Genomic DNA, 15,537 nt, shown 5'->3' on the forward strand with positions numbered 1-15,537 from the left:
TAGCCACAAAACAAAACAAACGCTCTCTCAGGAGACATCAGGAAATATATTTCCTAAGAGAAGTATTAACGCCATTTTAGCAGAAATTGGCTGCAGTACTTCTTTAATTTTGTGTATGGTGTCAGTCATGAAAGAGAATATTAATTTAAGTTAGGAAAGATACAGGGAAGTGCCACTGAGATGCAACCAAGACAAAATAAGTCTGTCCTGTAGAATAGAGTAAAGGCTGAGAGAAAAAAAGTGGTCTGATGTATACATTGAATGGATAACTACAAGTGAAAGTGAATATCTATCTGGAAGGAAGGATAAAACTGGTATCAAGAAATTGATAAAACTGCCATAGATGATTGTAAATTCACAACAGAAAGGAGGTTGCAAAATTGCATGGAGTGCTGTGTATAAGAAAGCTGCTTGGTATCAGTAGAAATAATATGAAATGAAATGTGGGTTGGAGACAGCCAAGACAGTGCAGGAAAGAAGACTGGGTAACTTCCATTAAACAAAACTTGTAAATTCCTTTTGAAATAGTAGTGTGGAAAAATACCATAGACTATTAAGAAAGAGCCTCTGAAGGCCATCTAGGCCAATTGCTACAAAATTATCTCAATTATTGGGCCAGCCATGCTGACAAAGCAAATTCCCTAGTAGAATGATATCAATGCTTCTAAAAATCTTAGCTCTAAGAAAATGAATTAACATACTCAAAGTAGATATTTTTAAGAGGAATAGTTCTCCAAGTTACATTCCAAAATACAGTGGATGACAAACCAATTTCCACTGGTCATCTTCCTTTCCAACACTGTGCCACTGTTTGTCGGTACTATTACTCAGCAGGCACCAGTGCTAGCCTCAGCTTTTCACAAGACTGAAGATGAGATATGCAATCAAGTGCATCTGCTATCAATACAAGCTGGAGGATGTAAGGGTAGAGCACAGCCCTGCTGAAAAGAACTTGGGAGTACTGGTGGATGGCAAGCTGGACATGAGCCAGCAATGTGCTCTCACAGTCCAGAAAGCCAACCACATCCTGGGCTACATGAAAAGAAGCATGGCCAGCAGGGCAAGGGAAATGATCCTGTCCCTCTACTCTGTTCTGGGGAAGCTTCACCTGGAGTACTGCATCCAGAGGTGGATTCTCGGTATAGGAGAGACATGGATCTGTTGGAGCACACCCAGAGGAGGGCCAAAAAATTGCTCCAAGAGGTGGAACACCTCTCCTACAAGAACAGAATGATACAGAGGGGGCTGTTCTCTCTTCTCTGGAGAAGAGAGGATTCTAGAAAGACCTGAGAGTGACCTTTCAATATCAAAAGAGAGGCTATAAGAAAGAAGAGAACAGATTCTTTAGCAAAGTCTGTTGTGACAGTAGAAGGGGAAGTGGCTTCTAAAAAAAGATTTAGATTGGATATATGGAAGTTTATTACTGAATGAATGAATATATTACCCTGAGAGGTGGTGGCTTCCTTGTCCTCTGGAGACATTCCAGATCAGGCGAGAGGGGGCTCTATGCAACCTGATATCTATCTGTAGGTGTATCTTTTCTTTCCTCAATTACATTTAAAGTTTCCTTCCAACTCAAACATTTCTATGATTCTACATTGCTAAATAACTTATTTGTGATCCAGGACCTAGTCTCAGCCAGTACTTATCCAAGAGTCAAGATTGGCACTTTATAATAATTTTAACCTGATTCAGTAACACCCATCATCACACAAAAGAAGCTTTAAAAATTCTTCAAAATAACATGCAGAGGGTAGGAGGGAGACTCATATATTTCTTGGATAAAATCAATAATACGCTGTGGCAAGATAATTTTCTCTTCACAGAGGAAATAAAAGAAGATTTACCCAATTATTTCACAATGCTTTTTCCCTTCCTGATTATTTGATTGTTCTGAGTTATCTTAAAAACAGGATTGTCGGTTGGTGGAAAAGCAGTGAGAATATGTGAAAGTTATCATATCAATGCTGGTTATAATATCAGTGTTGATTATTCTTTGAAATCAAGCTCAGGATTTTTACATATTACATTTCCGCAGTTCACTCATCATTCCCACAATGCAATTGTCGAGTTGGCTCAGGCTAAAAAAGATTAAAAGAACTAAGATTTGTTCCAAATTTTTCCAAACCTATTAGCTTAAAATCACTTAACACATAGGCAGAAAGGCTCTTCAATGGCACCTTTAGTTAAAATAATTTCCCAAGACAACTGGACTTGCTACATTCATTAGGTCTCAAGAAGCTGAATGTAGGCCAACTCAGAGCATGTTAATTTCATTAATTTATTGACCTTTTTTTTTTTTTTTTTTTTTTTTTTTTCCTATTATTTGTTAATAACAATGTTCGGAAACAGTTGCACAAATGTTTCTGATCAGCTGCTAGTATCGTGCATCTACAAAAAATCTTCCCAGAAGGAGGCGCTAGAGACAAACAGCTTTCCTTTACTTACCCGAGGCTCGGCTACCCTGCGAAGCCAGCCCAGGAGCTTGTCCGTGGGACTGCAGCACTGACGGAGCTGTTTGCAGAAGGCAACGTAGCGAGAGTTGGAAACTGCAGAACTTCACTTACAAAGGCACTGAGAAAACCAAGAAATGCTGTGAAGATGAACCATTTACCCCGAGCTTTGCAGTGAATTTGGCAGCCCTAAGAACTGGGCATGGTATGGATCTATGCAGGTAAGAATGAGAGTTCAGGCACCAAATGGATCAGCAGTGGAAATAGGAGTTGCCATCCAAGTCTAAATCATAGAATCATAGAATCATAGAAACAAGGAATTATATATTTGTTTGAATTCAAAGGGGCCATCAGAGATCATATAGCCCAACTTCCCTGCAACTAACAGGGACATTAACTGCTAGTTTAGGTTATTCAGAGCCCCACTGATCCCAGGACAGGGCTTCCACCACATCTCTGGGCAACATGTTAAATGTATTTCTTGTAGGCAATAAATTTGTTCCCAAAGCTTTTTCAGTTACTGAAATGTTGAACACACAAACACAGCCAAGAGAATGCCAAGGAACTGCAAGAATGTCTGCAAGAATGTCATTCTAGCCTGAAATTAGGTAAAATACTTAGTAAGTTAAAGAAGCAGCTTTATTCCTATAATCTTTGCATAATTTTCATCTAGAGCCTTTCCTTGCTCTGTTTTGCTTTCAGAATTTAAAGAAACAATTCCCATGCTGTCTGCCACCTGCTGCATTGCAATCTCTTGATTTGCATGAATGAATCCTAACACAGTTTGGAGCCTGCGATTGTCTTAAGCAGCACAGAAGTTCATTCTGTTTATGAGAAGCTTTTTAGTTCAAACAGCTTAGATGATTGTCGTAATTCCTGCTGACTGCAAATATCAGAATATCACCACGGGAAAGAGGCAAAGCCTGGGTACTTTAGGGACTAAAGCTAATACACTAAGCCTTGCAGTCATCCAATATAGAAACGACAACAGGATGAAAAACTCTAAGGATAAAAAAAACACATCTCTACTTAAAGAAAGTTTCCCACCTTTCTAGTTTGACAGAGTCAACAAACATGGCCATGTTCATCATCCCAGTCACAATAATATTGTCAGATTTGCTATATATTACTTAATTTGCATACAACAATCAGTTATTGGCTTTTTCAAATGGTTAGCTTACACTTTTAGCTGGCTTACTATCCAAATACTATTTATCAATGCTATCAGACTTCTGCACAAAAACTCAGCACAAATACCACATTTCTAATGCATGCAGAGATTTGAAGCTGCATGGTAAGGATCAGCAAGGGCTGGCTGCTGGTCTAGTGCAAGCAACTCAAGAGCAAAGAGTGAGCCCAGGGCAGGCTATACCTTCACCTGTGGGTGAATCCCACAAGTTCTGGGCACACTGAGCAAGAGATGAACCAGGTCCAGGAAATTTAGTCAGGAGCAAAAGAAAATAATACCAAACGAAGGACTGAGGCAAGACCCTCAGGTCCCGAGTTCATCCTGCAAGCACAGCCAAAGGCGGAACTGATAACACCAAGCTGAGGGGTGGACTTGATGCAATAGAAAGCAGAGATGTCATCTAAAGCCAGAGATGTCACATGGATGAGCATGAAAATTGGCCCTGCATAAATCTAATGTGATACAGCAAAGCAAAGCAAACTGCAAGGTTTTGCACTTAGGTTGAGGCAATTCCAGATAATGTGTACAGAATGAAAGAAGAATTCCTTGAGAGCAGCCCTGTCGAGAAGGACTTGGGGGTTCTGGTAGATGAAAAGCTGGGCATGAGCCAGCAGCATGCACTTGCAGCCCGGAAGGCCTACTGTATTCTGGGCGGCGTTAAAAAAGGGGTGGCCAGCAGGGAGAGGGAGGTGATTGTCCTCTCTGCTCTGCCCTCATGAGACTTAATCTGCAGTACTGCACACAGGTTTGGAGTCCCCATTGCTAAAAAGATGTGGAGCTTTTATAGAAGGTTCAGAGGATGGGCACAAAGTTAATAAAAAGGCTGGAGCACCTCTCCTATGAAGACAGGTTGAGGGAGCTGGGCTTCTTCAGCCTGTAGAAGTAAAAACTCGAAGGAGACCTCATTGCTGCTTTCCAGTACTAGAAGGAAGCTTATAAGCAGGAAGGGGACTGACTTTTTACATGGTCTATTAGTGACAGGACCAGGGGGAATGGCTTTAAACTAAAAAAGGAGAAATTTAGGTTAGTTGTGAGCAAGAAATTCTTTACACAGAGAGTGGGAGCCTGATCTAGTTCTTAACAACCCTATCTATGGAAGAGGGGCGGGAACTAGATGATCTTTATAATCCATTTCCAATCTAAGGCATCCTATGACTGGAGACAAGATGCTACATATACCTGGAGTACAACCCAGAAAAAGATACTCACAAGCAGGCCCAAGCTTCATGCAAGAGTCAGATCTGGAGACAGAGAAGACCTTTACATGGCTCAGGCGCAGACTGGTTCCCAACCTTAAGCTGAAATAGGTCTCTCAGGCCCACAGGCGTACAGTGAGGGTGGAGGACCCAGGCAATATTCCGTGGGGAGAATTCAGGCACAGGAGCCTCCCTAATCTTTTTTTGCTTATATGAAGCTAAATATCATTACATATTGGCCTATAAATTTTTAAAAGCAAAAAAAAAAATGGGCCACTGGGCTCCAGGTTTTTAATATTTGAGATTTACCTAGATGTATTGTATGGATAGATTTCTTATGACAATCAAAAAGATTGCTGTTTTCTTGACCCCCTACCAGGACACCTACATCTCTCAGAACTTCATTGCAGACTGGTAGTCTGCATGTATGATCTCACAAGCCAACTCCAGTTCCCTTGCTTCACTGGTGATCCTGCAGCAGCCATACTTGGTGCAGAGCCCCAGCATGGGATATGGCATAACACATGGAAGCGCTCTAAGGCAGTGTAATCCCTAACCACAGCCATGTGCTGTCAGTCTTTCTCCAAATGATAGGAAACCATCAGGGCATGGGTTATCTGCATGAGTACTGGTTTTTGCACAAGTCTTCTTTTCTTTTGGACTCAGTGTTTCAATTTTGAATAGATATGGAGGCACTTTTAGGAGCAAAATTTTCTTCACTCCTAAGTCATGTATAGCTTTGAGTCTGGCAGATACCTGAGCATCACCAGAGTACATACTTTTTAGCTGCAGTTCACAGGCTATTTGCAGTTTCCAGGTTTTCTCCAGCACATGGCAGATTTCTTCAAATTAGAGTAGTGAAAGCAAGAATTGCTGACAGGTTTGCTCTCTGCACTTACCAACAATTTGCAGAGATTATAAGCCTGTCAGACAGATATCATTGAAGATTTAAAGGATTGCTTTCTATAATCATTCTGAAATGACAGTTAACTTACAGCAAGTTCTCCATCATAATCTGAAAAAAGCTTCTTACACACAGTAACAGTATTTTATATTTATGGAAGATTTTCTTTTTTTTTTTTTTTTTTTGTAAAGAAATAAATGAATTTTGTGCAAATCTAACAACACGTATACAGGGGCTGCTCTGAAAGTAATGCCTCCTATTTTATTCCGTTGGCCCACAACATAAGAGATGGGTGTTGGTGGTGTGGCAGTAGAGGTTGGACCTTCTCACCAATATTCCACTACATTTTGTTGACGGTTACAGATGGCAGTAGATGGCACTCTGACAAAATGGTGTCTGACATGGAAGTGATTGTGAAACAAAAATGTGTCATTGAATTCCTCTGTGTGGCAAAAATTGCACCCAGTGTTTTCCATTGAAACTTACTGAATGTTTATGGACACCAAGCAATAGACGTGAGCACAGTGAGAAGGTGGGTGGTGCATTTCAGTTGAGGAGACAGTGACAGCATGTCACCTCTGCTGGTGCAGGTTTTACACATGTTCATTACTGGCAAAAATGCACAGCTAGTAGTAGTGACTGTTGAAAACCATTGTTCTGTAGCTGAGAATTTGTTATATCAAATACTGTTGTTATGTTCTTTGTATCTATTATTGTTTCTATGGAAATAAATAGGAGACATTAGTTTCAGAGCAATCTGTGTATTCATTTTGGAGCTGCAACATTTTCCTGACTACACCTACCTGTTATTTTAATCCCATCATGAGTGGTATAGAAAAGGATCATCCATCTGACTTGTAAAGCATCACACATTTATTAAACAGGCACATGCATCTAACTCATGCTGACTAAAGCAACAACAAAAAAGAAAAAAAAAAGAAAGATATAAATCTCATAAACTGTTTGTTTGCATTGCATATTTTCTTATGTAGAAATGTGAAGATGGTCCGTGAACAACTGGTCAGAGGTTTCTTTGATACCCAGATTTGGTAGGAAAAATAATGGAGTTCAAATATTGGTTTAAGCTATGCAATCTAATAGGATCACAATAGATCTACAGGTGAACTTATGTTTTAAAGGTGACTTCCTCTATGGCAGAATGTATGTAACAGCTCCTTCCATTAATTAAAAATAACATAAATAATAGAGAAAATAATGCACTCCATTTTAATCGGATGAAAGTCACTAGCTAAAAATACTGGGTTTTTTGGCATTGTCCGTACAACTGCTTCAAAGCCAGATTTGTCTGACGTGAAAAGCAAAAAGAACTCAAAATCCTTTCTGCTGTTGTCAGTCTACTTTAGGCTACAATGGCTGCGCAACGAATTTAAAATCAAGGGGTGTAAGGCATTAAATAACAGTGGAATCATTCTTCCATAAGCTAACACAGTCCGGTTTAAAGAAATTCAGCTGTGTCTGAATTAAAGAAATTCAGATATGTGGCAGTCCTGTGCTATTGTTCCACCACAGCAAAAAGCAGTCAGTCACAGAGAAGCAGCTGGATTAGAACAAGAATTAATTCTTTAATGCTGAAATGGATAAGAGTCTTAAGCAGCAAGGTTCCTCACATCCTTTGTTTGGAAGCCCTGTGCTCACCATTCCTTTTAACAACAATAAACAAGATGAAATTTCTGAGCAGAATATATATTCAAAGGCCAAATGATACTCAGGGCAAAGGACAAGCTGTTCAAAAGAAGGCTGCAGATTTGAGCTGAATGAATCTGAAGCATACATTAAGATACTTGGTTTTATTTCCTCTCTTGGCCTTCTCAGATTTTTGTTTGTTCACTTTCCTGCCAACAGAGGACACGCACCTTCAATTTTCCTTACTGGTGCAGGAAATCTTGTTTAAGTGAAGTAGCATTTTCTTTTCAGTAACTGTGCTGCTCAGGGAGGTAGTCGTCGTTTTATGCACACAACTCTCATCACCATCATCTTCTTTGGTTACTAAGTAAACTTTGCCTTTCTCTTTGTCTCTTGTTCTGGTTTCAGCTGAGCAGAGTTAATTTTCTTCATAGTAGTTGGCGTGATGCGGTATGTTGGATAGGGGATATGAATAATGCTGATAATACAATAATATTTCAGCTGTAGGTGAGAAGTCTGCACAGAGCCAAGGATGTTTCAGCTTCTCCTATCTGCCTGCTAGAGGGACACAGGAAGATGGGAGGGGACACAACCAGTACAGCTGGCACAAAATGGCCCAAAGGATATCCCAAACAGTATGGTGTCACACACAACAACATAACTGGAGAACTGACAACGGGCACAGCCTCTGCTGAGAGGCCAGCAGGACACTGGTCAGCTGGTGCTGGACAGTTTTGCTATGCATCACTTGTTTTTTGTGTTTGTGCTTGTGATTTTTCTTTCTGGTGTTTATAACTATTATTACTACTATTATTAGTAGTAGTATTATTGAACTGTTCTTATCTCAACACACACATTCTTTCACTTTTTTTTCTCAGTTCTCCACCCCATCCCACTGTTAGCAGAGAAAGTCTAACAGCTGTGTAGTGCTTATCTGCCTACAAGGCTAAGCCACTACATCCTTCTTTCCACATTTTTCTTACTTTACATACTGAAGTAGTTGTGTGGCAGCTACATCATTTTTATCCCTTCTTTTAGCTCTGTATTTTGTCGATACAAAGAATTGATGGGGAGTGGGATTTTCTTGTCAAAAGTTCCTTGTGTGATTAAGTTGGGGGTGCTTTCATATTTCAAGGTGGGTAAGCATAGATATATCCTGCTGAAGTTAGACAGAACTGAAGAGGTGATGATGTCAGCCCGGGCTAGCCCACAGCATGATCTCCCATGGAGCTACTGATAGTAAAAATGAGCATTTTAATTGCTTCTTATTTTCCTGCCCCTACATGTATCCTTCTCTAAATGACTCCTACTCAGAAGATAGTATTATTGAGGTTAATTACAGGGAGAGCAATCCAGGGATGACCAAGCAGACTTGATCTACAGGTGCATATTTTAATTTGTTGAGCTAATGTAAAGTTTTGAACTATTATGTGGATGTCTTTTTAACACATAGATTTTAGCCAGAATGAGAATACAGGATTGAAAATTTTTAGAAAACAAAAATTTCATATCAAATCTTCATTGCAAGGGAATGTTGTTGAGCTCTAAATTTTCTCCATATCACATATTTCAAGAGAAAAGAATGATTTAGTTGTGATTTCCAAAATACAAAACAGGGGGCTAGAACCCCTCTTCTGCCTTCTACCACTCCCTCCACACATATTAGTAATCATAAGCTCTACACAGATCACATGGTGTTCAGTTTCAGTAAATCTTTTTCCAGTTTTCCTTCAAAGTACCTAAATTCATTCCTAGTCCTAAGTCCTCTATCAGTAACAGGTGAATTCTAGGCCTATCTCTTCCAGATTGCTTCCATTTTTTACTAAAATGTATGCGTTATTGTACACTGTCACTTGGCATTTCATTAGAAAAGAACAAGAAGATTAAGCAAATAGGCCATCCCTCCACCTCTAAACAGATGCCTCCTCTTCAAACTGCATGGTTTTATGACTCAGTCTCAAGAATCAGTGAAGAACAGACACAGGACTGAGTTGCTAAAATTCTTTGTGCTCCTGCAGCTAATGGAAGCTTATTATTATCTGCTATGCATAAATATGTGAATAAATTGCCAAAGCTTGAGTCCTCCTCACAGAGTTTGAGTAATTACCTTCCCAATTAGTCACTGTGAGCTAAAGAAAACTGTATCACCTGATATTTATGGACAACATAAGTACATATGACACTTTACCCTAGGTGGAAAATGGAAGTCAAATATAATAAGATCTAGGATAAATCTTGTACACTACAGGCTCCCTAATATGAGTTCATAGTAAAAAGAACGTAATGGTTAATGATAAAGGGTTCTTTACTGAAAGCACAGATTTTCACAAGTGTTTTGTTGGAGCAGCATGGTATCTTACATGGCAGGAAGTCCCAACCACGAGAGACAGGAGTGAGGTAGTTAAGAATTCCTAAAAGATTTAATACAAAGTTGGGTGAAGTGAAAGAAATACTGCTGTGGTGTTTACCAGATACTGAAATGATCTTAAAAAGAGCTTAAGAAGAGTGTAATGAGAAAGCTGGAATCATGCAGAGAAAGGAGTGTCAGCCAACAAAAGTAACGTTAATAGAGACATTTAAAAAAAAAAAAAAAGAAAAAAAGACAGCAAAAAATTTAACTGTTGTATTATTTCCTTGGCATTGAAAAGCAAGAAGAGTAGACTTGAACTCAGCTGCAGACTGTGGACTCTGAATGCATAGCCATGGCCCCCACAACCATTTATTTTGGCAGTGCCAGCACATGCTGGTGCTGCCATCCTGAGACTCTGATGCCACTTGCCATTTCTGTCTTCAACATGTTGTTTTTCAAGTTGAAAGAAGAGCTGGTCTAGTCAGTAGAGGATTTATAAAAATGTGGGAGAGGATTGCATAGGAGGACTCTGTGTACTTTGAAATAGGTTTTAAGACATTATAAAATGTGTTCAGTCATGCTTCTGCTCTGAAAGCTGCAAGTACTATCTTCACGTGACAGTACAGGGGGAAGGCACAGCCATGAGACACGTGAAGAAGGATCAGCACTTGCAGTCATAGCTTGGGATAAAGGATCTGGGAAGGGTGGGATATGTGACCAGAGCACAGGGCCACAATAGATGGATGTCAGCACCAGTGTGAACTTCCCTAGCAAACTACATGGTGCTGCCTCTCCTGTCACTGCACTACTGCCCCATTGCAGCTGGCAGACAGCCATGGAACAGTATGGTGTTGTGCCCTGTAACCCGCCCATTGCCACCTCAGAAGCTGCAAACCTCCGCAAAATCCCTCCCTACATCCTATCAGGTCGCAGAAGAGAGTTGAAATTCCCTTGTCACCCTCTGAATCGGCATGAGAGAAAAGGCCAGGAGTACACCAAATGCCACACTTCTATTTTTACTGCCTGTTTGCTTGACCTCTGTTTGTATAATACAAGAAGCTCATACAGAACTGCTTGGTATGTCCTGACAGTGGGAGACTGAGTAGTGAAGGATCCCACCGCTGACGGTGTCGGATGACTTTTGGATAGCATTTGCAAAAAAGACAGAAAAATAATCAAATAAGCAGTGCTGATTAGTGGATGATTTGCTGCTGAATCCCTACTTAAAATGCTGGTCTACCTTTCATATGCTTCCCTCATGTGCCGCATTCCATTTTGCTTAGTAAATGAGAAGTGTTTCAAGATACTACACAAGTGCTTTTTCTCAGCAAGAAATATGCATTTTGCTTATGATTGAGAAAACTCATTCCAGCTTTTGGCAGGAAATGACCAGGGCTGTCAGGTCAGACTGGATAGAAAAGAATGAAAATCTTCTCATATTCAATCAGCCCCCAATTACAGTTTATCAGCAAGAGAGCAGATCAGAAATGAGTTTCTTTTCAAATGGAGCTCTCTGCATACAGCCATGTGAGCCGTGGTGCTCCAAATCCAATAAATAACCCTTGGTATTTAGTTCCCTTGGAACAGTTTATCTATCCAATCTATCTGTTTCTACTCGTGATCACAGGTTTCTTTAAATGAGAAAAATAGCAAAAAGTACAGCCAATGGGAAATCCTTTGTTTGCTTAAAGTTTCAAGCAATAATCACAGATTTATTTTACCTTTATTCAGGGATTTACCTTAGCTTATTTCCCTTGACAGATCGGTTTAGTCTATGATGAATCTATCGTCTTTTGAAAGCTAAAACAATCCAGACTAAATCTATGGAACTTGACACAGCTAATCTTTTCTCCTGAATATACCGTGAACTCAGATGTCACAGTGTCTATCTACTCTGCTGAATATTGGTCTAGAAATGTTTTACTACTGCAAATTAAGCCAAACTCTTTCTTCCCCTTCCTCAAGTAGTTTGCAAACTTACAAGGTAAGAATATGTTATGTAACATATTAAATATCCATATTTACTTTTAACTTTAAAAAAAAAAAAAAAAAAAAAAACTACAGAGTGAATTATCTACTATTCCAGTGCAAAAAGTTTCATCCCCCACTGGATGGCAGAGGGCAGAGAAACAGAGTAAGGTGAGATGATAGTACATTAGTCACTCTGAAAGTAATGTCTCCTATTTATTTCCATGGAAACTACAAAAGATATAAAGAGCATAATAATACTATTTGATAGAGCAAATTCTCAGCTAGAAAACACCCTTTTTCAATCGAGTCACCACTATTAGCTGTGCGTCTTTACCAGTGACGAACAGGAGCCTGCTTGCCACTCGTAACAATCTGCCCCAGTGGAGGTGACAGCTATCCAGAACATGGCTTGTTTTTCACATTGCTGTCACCACTGCTGAAATGCATCACACCACATACTGTATTCACATTCACTGTTTTGTCTCCATAAACATTCAGCAAGTTTCAATGAATATCAATGTGTGCAATTTTTGCCACACAGTGGAATTCAGTGACACATTTTTGTTTCACAATCACTTCCATTTCAGACACCATTTTGTCAGAGTGCCCCTCTACTGCCATCTGTAACACGTCAATAAAATGTAGTGGAATATTGGTGAGAAGGTCCAATCTCTACTGCCATACCACTAACACCCATTTCTTACATTGTGGGCCAACAGAATAAAATAGGAGGCGTTACTTTCAGAGCAGCAGCAATCCCCTCCCCACTTTGTTTTTTTACTATTGTGGCAATGAACAAACATTCATTTCATTTCTGATGTAATACTCAGTAGTACTGACTATTTTGAATTTTGGGTGTAAATATTGATGCTACGCGATGACCTCCATTGGTTTCTAAGATAAAGATGAGGAGGTTTTTATTCATGTGAACTGTGGAGTGAATGCAGCTGGAGTTCTTCAAAGGTGCCATTAATAGGGATTGAAAACCTCAGTTTTTAAATCAGCTTTGAAAATCTTGGCCTGACTGTCAGAGAAAGATGCAAAGTGCCATTATTCAAAGCTGTGCAGTTGTCCTTTGATCTATCACTGGTAATTTAATACAGGGCTTTGCTAGCTCTGGTCAATTATTTTCCATTTCTGTTTCTGTTCAAAATGGCTCCTTTCTTTTGAGCATTTCATACATTTTGGTACAGCTTTTCCCAAACCATAGTGCAGTGGAGAGCAAATTCAATGAAAGCAGAGAGCTGCTTTGCCAGCATAATATTTGCAGCTTCAGTTACATGAAAGCCGTCATAACAACACTCTCCGTTTGCCCACAGTGCAGCAGCGATACTTTATCTTCTTTTCAAAGACAAGAAAGAAGGAAAAAAAATCAACAAAAAAAAAGACTATTTTTGAGCTGGATGCTTGTCATTTTTGATGGGGGAGAAGTCAGATACCAAAAAATAGAAGAGACTTTGAAACATTCTTCAACAACATTTCTGGGTAGAAATGGATGATGCTACTGTACAAGAGTCAAACAAGCAGCTTCTTAACCCTCATGGCAAGTATGCTCTTGATTTCTGGAAGGGCAGACTTGCATTATTCATGCTTTTTTGGCCCTTCATGCTTCATAAAATTTTGCTATGAAAATGGCCCATAGAAGTCTCAAATTGAGCCAGATTCAGATGCATTTGTTCCAGTACACAACTCTTGGAGAGGACGCAAGGTAACATGGCAGGTTTGGGCTTGGCAACTCATTGTTCATTGCTTTTTCCTCAAGCAGCAGCAGTCCATGATTGCCTCAGCTTCCCAGTGCACAGTTATGACTTTCCTTCGCTCTGTTTTTCTGTATCATGAATGAAATCCTTCCTTTTGCTATTTTAATCAAAATAATAATATCAAATGGGAGGACAAGGAGAAGAGGCAGACAAATGCCATTCTAGAAAACATCTGGGAGTCACTGTTAATTATGCAAGCCAAATTCTGTTGTATGAGCAGACACTGGTATAAAATACAATAAAATGAAAACAAATGAAATGAAAGGTGTGAGTCCAGCTTTCATTGAGTGAGTGCTGATTTACATAGGGAACATCACAGTTAGTATTTGCAGAAAGGCTAGGGCTGGAACAAGCCCAGAGCAGCTCTGAGGCCTGGAGATAATCTGCCTTTGAGGAAGCCTAAAATGTTACTGCCTCCTGCTGTGTTAATTAAAGCAAGTATTAAAAAGAGCTGATACCAGCTTTTTAAAAAAGCAGAGTTGCCTTTTTGAAAAGTACTTTCTAGAAGATTGGTCTGTGATGGTGATGGGAAAGGGAGGGCAGCTCTCCAAGGCAGGCCTGTAGGGCTGAATTCAGCCCTATGGGCTTGGTGCCCATGGCTGCTACTGAGGGACCTTCCTCCTTGTTGTCTGCAGAGACACAGTAAGTGGGTTCTTTTCCACAAGGCTGAGAAAGATTAAATGCAGGCTCTAGAGAACCCTGTCAACTCTATCAGAGTCACAGAGAGTTGGGCAGTCAGATGTGACCACATAAAGGAACACACATATTAGGAAAAAAAGATCTGAACTCTTCCTCTTTACACAAACAAATAATTGATCTTTAAGGATTCCTTCCAACACAAATGATTTTATGATTATAGGAAACTCTAAGCATTGCTCTGATCTTGCCATCTACAAGTCATAGTAATACCCACAGCCCTTGGGAGGGACAAAAGTTTGGATGCATGGATAAACCTCTTTGAGCTTGCTAGGATGTGAAAGCCAGGAGTACACATACATCATTCTGGCAGCTTTTGGCATTCTCAGTCAAGGCTGCATTTGGCTTCCCTCAGTCTCATGTGAAGAACAGCTTTCAAAATTTTAATTGATTACATTTTTTATCTTCTCCTTTCTTGAAGTCTCCAAGCTTCTCCATGCCTTTACTTCAACCACTTGACTGTATGACCTCCCAGATTCCTTATATACACTGTGCTCCCACTTGGATTTACAGCCTGTAAAGGCCTCAAGGTCTTTTTTTTAAGGTATGTCACAAGCAGTAGTTACAGGTGTATCTTAAATTGAGTAGCAGGATTTCCATTATTTCTACATTTTGGTTTGGAGGGACAACTTCCACTGTTTTGATCTAGACAAACAGCTAAGTTCCTTTCTACATTATTTTCATAATTTAAATAAAAAATATTTACTGTCTACTGTGAGAACAAAGATACCAATATCTTACCAAATTTATTTTCAAAGACGGAGAATTTAGCCTATTGGACTGGCAGAATTTTATAAATATTCAACATGAGTTCACCAATAAAAAGTCATTCCTTAGTAATTTGATGTCCTACTATAACAAGATCATGTGGTTGGTGAATGAAGGAAACGCAGATGATGGAATCTTTCCATATTTTAGTAAGGCCTTTGATACTGTCCCTCACAGAATCCTTCTGGACATAAGGTCCAACTGCTAAGTAAATAGGTTCATACTACATTGGGTATTGAACCAGCTCAATGGTAGATCAGTCACTAACAGTGTTCTTCAAGACTCAATTCTAAGGGCAGTTTTTATTCTCTGAAAAATTAGTTCACGTTGTTTCATTGAAAATACTTTTACTGCAATCAGAAAATTTACTTAATTAACAATCTCATGCCTTGTGCTTTTTAATTGCCTTCTGATTTCCATCAAAATTGATAGAGATAAGAATAAGCTTCCACAGAAGCAAAGTTTTCTATCATTTTAACATAATAAAAATGCAAACAATTTTTTAAAGTTAACTTACACGGGTATTACTTTAAAATTACTTCAGAAATATCAAGTAGAATATAAATTAACTGGGATTCCCATGTTTTAAAAGGATTGTTTTCACAA

Source organism: Meleagris gallopavo, chromosome Z, assembly GCF_905368555.1.
Source record: "Meleagris gallopavo chromosome Z, MGAL_WU_HG_1.1, whole genome shotgun sequence".
NCBI lineage: Eukaryota > Metazoa > Chordata > Aves > Galliformes > Phasianidae > Meleagris > Meleagris gallopavo.